Source organism: Eucalyptus grandis, chromosome 2, assembly GCF_016545825.1.
Source record: "Eucalyptus grandis isolate ANBG69807.140 chromosome 2, ASM1654582v1, whole genome shotgun sequence".
In the NCBI taxonomy this organism is placed as follows: domain Eukaryota; kingdom Viridiplantae; phylum Streptophyta; class Magnoliopsida; order Myrtales; family Myrtaceae; genus Eucalyptus; species Eucalyptus grandis.
The window spans coordinates 35,953,205-35,960,083 of NC_052613.1; positions in this window are offsets into that span (position 1 = coordinate 35,953,205).

The following is a 6,879-nucleotide window of genomic DNA, read 5'->3' on the forward strand; positions in this document are numbered from 1 at the left end:
TGAAAAGAGATGGAGGAAGGAGGAGGACAATGAACAAACTAAAGATTGGACTCCCGAAAATATTTTATGTTAAAAGTTATGTTAATCAGAATATCATGCAAAAATATTTCTTGCTCTAATATATCTACTTACGCAAAATGCGAAATAAGTCAAAGCATACCCGAAAATGTAAAATTTTCTCCTCAAGCAATTGCTGGAGCAAAGGCAGGCGCTATGCACGAGCGTCTGATTAGATGGCTATACATAAAGATCATTAAAAAATGTTTCAACATGAAATGGATGGTTATAGGTGTAATGCAAGGGTGCTTTAGGAAATATGATGCGAGATAAATGCCACTTTTCACTCGTCAATTACCTGAAATCGGGGGTTGCCTATTATAGAGGTAATGCGAGGATCGCTTACGAATTGGGAAATCTCACTTTTGGCTGGAATGTATGGATTTTTTTTGCTTTTTCTTTTTTGGTCAGCATTACAAAAAATGAAAGGATCCGCTCTACTTGGACGCCTTCATTTTCGTACTTAACTTAGGCTTTCGATTTTCGTTTTCACTTGAGCCCATGTTACTGAGCTTATATGTAAATAGGCGCTGTTAGATGCTCAAAGCATCTTTTCCAATGTTTTTTCATCGTCGAACAATGTTTTCTAAGTAACTTCACAGACGTTTTTATGGTTATTCTTGACGAGCATTACAAATAAGATCGTTGCATTTTCTGATTTCCTCTTGAAACAAGTAAATAAACCCGTTCAATAAAGCGACATCATATGGCTGTGCATGAGGGATCCTATATATCTAACTGGGGTCTCCTATCTTATGCGTTTCACTTTCAGTTGCTAACAGGACTTGCTCCTCAGGTATGTACACAGTATGCTAGGACCTGCATCAAAAAGACATGCTGAGGTTTTCTTTGGTTCAGAACTATAATTTTTGCTCCGTTATTCATCATAAGGCAGGTTGTGGTGTGGGGACATAGTACATCACCAAGAACATGATGATGAGAATGGGGCAGTGGAAGTCGTTTCAGCATGTGGAAATGATGACTCCTCTGATGCCTATGATCGCTTTCCTTTGGATGAAACATCTTAAATGGATTTTCCGGTGGAAGGTCATCCTCTTGTTAATGTCAGAGCCAAGTTATTTTCCGTTCATGACTGTCCGCCAATACGCAGCCTTTCTAATGTCCCGTAAAGCAAGGAACCTTACTAGGAACGAAAATCGGCAAATATTTTATGTGATGCTTCTGTGCATATAATTTTCATTTAAATAATCGAAAGGAGTGGCATAAAAGGTTCAGTTTTGGCCACTGTTGCTGCCACTGCTAACATGATGCTGAAATATGCAGCCGCACGCAAGATATATAAGATTTGAAATAATGGCTCTTGAATCTTTTACAGGATTTGACTTCAGAGGAAATTGCTTTGGGTAGATATTCGGTCCGACGATATTGTCCTTCCATGCCTGTGTAAGGGAAGACTTGCATAGTCCAACTTGCATTGTGAGTTCTGAGGAGTGTAAGAAGCAGAATACTCTCAACTTCTGTTACATCCTTTTCCGTGCAGTTCAAGAGAAATATACCCAAAAATATGTGTTAGACATTTATCATGATTTGGCAAGGTGGCCAGGTGCTTCTTGGGAAGGCAATGAGCATATCGTTCAATGCATTTTGTTTGAATCCGATTATTTGTGGCACTTAAGTGTGAAAATTCAAAATTCAAGGGACCCAAGGACTTGCGGCTTACACCCTCCCCCAATAACGACTTGATAAAAGCTGCATACATTGCAATCCCTAGCCTGGAAGAAGATGGTGAAGTTCCCATATGAACCCTCAGACCTCAAGTTTATGTTGTCGGAAGTGTATTTGGCTAATGATAGAACACTCCATGTATGTGAAGCCAAGTTCCTGCTGCTCCGCTGGACTTTCAGAAACACGTTTAGGATGGTTGTGTGATTTATAGCCAGATACGAGGATGGCCCTTTTAGCTTGAGTGGACTCGGGAGACCTAAAGTTACGGCGAAAATGAAACTGCATAGCGATAACTGACATTTATTTTTCCACGAGAAAATTGTTGATGACAGCGAGGAAAAAGATGCTTCTAAAGAGAACTTGGCTAGGGACAATAAGGGTAAAGTTTCTTCTATATTTCTGGATACTCTTGACATTTGTTTGTCCTGTTTCTGAGCCTCACTCCAGCAAATGTCTCTCGCAGGACTCCATCAGCTTGACACAGAGCGTGCACACAATGTCAAGTAAATTCCTTATTACTCTTTTATTGGCTAAACCTCTTAATACTTCCCAACTCAAGGTCTTCTTCACTACCTACAACATCCCATTTAAGGGCAGATGCTGTTCATTTGGCTACACACTAGTCCAGTTTATTATGGTATGTCATAGGGAATTCTCTATGACGAGTATGGCAGGAAATTATGGGCGGAATTTTCAGAAACCAATGGTATATAAATGGTGTGTTCTGGCTTTTCCTGTTATTTTCTGCCCCCATCTTTCTCAAATATCTTGTTAGAGCGATATAAAAGTTCTGAGATTGTTTTCTCTCAACAACATTGTTTTCTGCTGCTGCAGGAAGATGCTAAGATACAGAGATTATAGTGTACCGGTGGCTAAGACTGATTTAGACAAAATTACCCGTGATGGCAAGGACTTTGTCAATGGAAATGAAGACAAGAATCCATTCGATTCTGTGACCTCGTCTTCGTGTGAGAACAGTGGGAACGCTTCAGTAAAGGTTGGTGAAGCTAGCATTCCTGACAGAGATGAAATTCATGTCTCTAAAGCTAGGTCCATCCATCAACTTCCTATGCAACAATGGCCATGAAAGAGCTGCTGAAGACATGCCACAAGTTCTCCGTGCTCTTTTGGATTTACTCAATGAAGATTACTAAAGGCAAAATAAGGTGCAGTCCTCATTCCCAGAGATCATGTAGAGACCCAAAGAAATGAGAAATGTGTGCAATGTAAATAAAGAGAAATATTAGGATAGGAGTACAGTCAAGCAATAAAGTCACAGTTTGACCTCTAGCATCTTGAGAAAGCATTAGTTTCTACATGGAGTTTGGAAAAGTTGCCTCCATATTTTCATGGGTTTAAAAGTGAGACGATTTGATACGAAGAAGCAGGAACTGTATACACATACTTAGGCCCGTTCATCAAAATCCTTTCCGGATTTCAGAGTAAAACCTGTCTGAGTTCGACATTTCCTGATCCGGATCGTCTTTCATGGAAGCTCAGGTGAGGCTACTGGAATTTTTTATTCATAGGCTTTTGCTACGGGGAGGAAACCTAGGCAGTTTAGGACTGTTGCCATCCTAAGACGGCAGGCTTACGAGCTGTTCTAGCTTCTATTGGGCGTCTCCCATTCCCCACAAACAAGCCTTCTTAATTAACGTGTAGGATCAATTGCCTAGAGTGCATCTGATTATCTCCGACATTTTCTTTAGTGTGTTGATGGTTGAATTGTGCAATGCGATTGTCGGACAATCATACCAGAGGCTTTAAATTGTTCATGCTTACAAACTGAAACTTGGGTCATTATGCATTTGCAGGTTGCCTTTCACTAAACATTAAACCACGAAACAAGCCCGTTATGAATTTTACTGTCGCAAATCCAACCTCAAAACACAATTCGGAAAATTCCTCACGTCTCATGTTGGGAGATAGCTTTTCACAGTCTGCTTCCCAGCGGCCGCCGCCACTACTGCAATCACCTCCGATCACCCAGCTGATCTGGTATATATAGAAGGAAGTGAGCAAGTTGCCGGAATTTCAACAATGAGTTCCCACATGATGTACGGGTTAGAACCTAAACGATAGATGCAGAAGTTTTTAGATTCTCATGTTCAGTGGTGCTTAGAGCTTCTCTCCAATAGGCTAGAGTATTGGTGTCCTGTTAAAGGTGTAAATAACAGAAAGGAAGGTAATATAGCGGCTCATAGTTTCGCTAAGTTTGCTTTAAATGTGGATCCCTTTTCTTCGAGAGAGTTTTGCTCTAGTTTTCAACTCGCAGTCGAGTGGGCTTGCATTTGTTCGCGATCATATTAAAGAAAGCCTACATAACACGATGCTCCCAATCTTGGCGCTGCTGCTGCCTTATATAGCACACCTGTCACAAGCAAACAATTCTGCTATCTCATGATGCTGCAAAAATGAGAAAAACATAGCACTCAAGCACAAAAAGAATTCCATAAAATATTAGGATCCTCAACACAAGTGAAAAGATGAACTTATATAAGCCATGCCAATTAACAAATGATTTGCGTAGTTAAAATCTCTCTAAATAAGTAATGCATTCCTTATCTCAATTGAACGAATTTTATCTTCCTAACACCAATCTACTTATGAAGGCTATCTCTTCCATGATTATCTAGAAAGTGGTACACACGTATGCAGAATTAACAATTGGGAAGGAGCATACCACTTGTCACCAATGTGGTAAGTTAGGCTTATATACCAACACAGCAATTTCCATTTAGGCCTAGTTAATGGGCTAATTGGGGTCATTGTACACTCTAAAGCATTCCTTCGGGTCATTCAATTTGCAAAAAGAGGAGTTTGTAAAAAAGTACCTTAGGGCGACATTCTAATACAATGATTATATTCATGACATATGCATGATTAATACTTTCACTTGTTTAGGTATCAAATTTCATTGTGAAATTAAATATTTTCCATAATTCATCCATTCAACTTATTTATGTTGATTTCAAAAGCTTTTGGTGATATCATTCTAGAAATAAGAGGAGAATCATCGTATTGTAAAAGTATAAGTCAAAAACTTATTAGCACTAGATCAATATAGATACTTGTGAAAAATGATATCGTGAGACAAAATTGTGGTTATGCATAATTGGTGGATATTCAATGAATGGAAATTGTAATTGTAAGGGTAACTTTAAAAGTGAAAGTTAAACAGATTACACTTTCAGCTTAAATATATAGATGAAATGAGAGATTGTGAGATAAAATGGTGGTTATGCATTTAAAAACAAAAAAATGGGCGTTATTTTAATATGGAAATTGTATTTGTCGGGCAATTTCGCATGGCAAAAAATGAAGTAAATGACACTTTTAAATTAAATATATGGATGTCCTAAAAATATTCGTCATGATTCATAAGTTCTTTTTATTTTTATTTTTTTGGTCAAAACAAGTTCCTTTCATTACTTCAAGTGATTCGGGAATTACAGCCTATATGAGCCTTCGAATATAAGAGGTCCCATAAAACTTGAGGTGGATTTGTAGTCCAATTACAGCCACGAGCCTCTTTTTATGCATGCTTTCTTTTCTAGTAGTGTAGCACATCTCACTATCACAAGCAGCTAAAAGCTAACTGCATTGTTTCAAATTATTTTGGTGGTCGTGTGGGTTTAATAATTTTTAGAGAGGTTTGTCGAGTATGATTACCGGATATCGGGCCCGTTTGGTTCGGCTTTTGGGGAATGTATTTGCAGTAATGCAAATACCTTTGGGTGAAGGGGGTTTTCCGAAATGCAAATATCGTTTGGTAAAATTTGCATTGAAAAACAACTTTGGCCAAAATACCGTTTGGTAAAATTTGCATTTGTAATTAATTTTTATTAAATTAAAAAAGCAAAATACACATTTTTTTTTTTTTGAAGTCCGGCCACTGGACCACGGGATCCGGCAGCTGGACCGCCGGTTCCGGCGGTCCGGATGGCCGGATCTCGGCCTCCGGAGGTCGCCGGGTAGCGCGACCCAGGGCGACGGCCGCCCGGGTCGCGCGACCCCGGCGACGGCCGCTGGGTCGCGCGACCTTAGGCGACGGCCTCCGAGGCCGCGCGACCCAGCGACGGTCGCCCGGGGTTCGTGCGACCCAGCGACGGCCGCCCGGTCGCCCGAGGTCGCGGTCGCGCGACCTCGGGCGGCCGCTGGGTCGCGCGATCGGGCCACCGATGGCCTGAATCGGGCGACCCAGCCTTCGCCTGAGGTCCGACGACGGTCGCCGGGGTCAGGCGACCCTCAGGCGGCGGTCGCCGGCGCGTCACCGGCATGCACAACCCCCTTGGCCGGCGGTTGTCGGCCTCCGTGCGGTGGTTTTCCTCGCGGATGAACAGTAACCGCGAAGTGAATAGTAACCGGAACTTGCATTCCGGAAATGCAAGTTTCCAAAGGACCTCCGGACCTCCTTTGGCCTAAGGGCCCTTAGACCCCTTTGGAGATGCAATTGCATCTTGCCAAAGTTTCTCAAAAACTTGAACTAAACACATTTGCATTTGGCCAAGGGACTTTAAAGTCCAAATGCTCATCTCCAAAGCCGAACCAAACGGGGCTATCATCTAATTAAGAACTCGATTAGCATTTTCCCCATCGAGAATTTGATTAATTAGACTACCAATAGTTTTGAACCTAAGTTAAGAACAGAGTGTTAGGTATAAAAAAATTAGGGAAAAGTCACGAAAACCCCGAACTTTGCCAAAAGTAACACATTTACCCAATTTTTTTTTTTGTGACGTGAAAAACCCCGAACTTTACTAACCGTGACACATTTACCCCAATTTTTTTTTGTGACACCAAAAACTCTGAGCTTTTATTATGTGACACATTTACACTAAAATTATAAGACATTTTGGTCTTTTCATTTTTTAAAATTTTTTTCTTCTCCTTCCCTCTGCCGGGGCTGGGGAGGAAGCCGGCGTGGGTGGCCCTCGCTTGTGCTCGGCGAGGTGCCCTCGCCTCGCGTCTGGCGAGGGCTGTCCTCGCCCAATGCTGGTGAGGTTGGGCGAGGGTGTCCCCGCCCTCGGCGGCATTGGGCGGCCCTCGCCGCGTCCGGCGAGGACGACCTCGCTAGATCTAGCGAGGAGGCCCTCGCTCGACGCCGGCGAGGTGACCCTCGCTTGCATCCAGTGA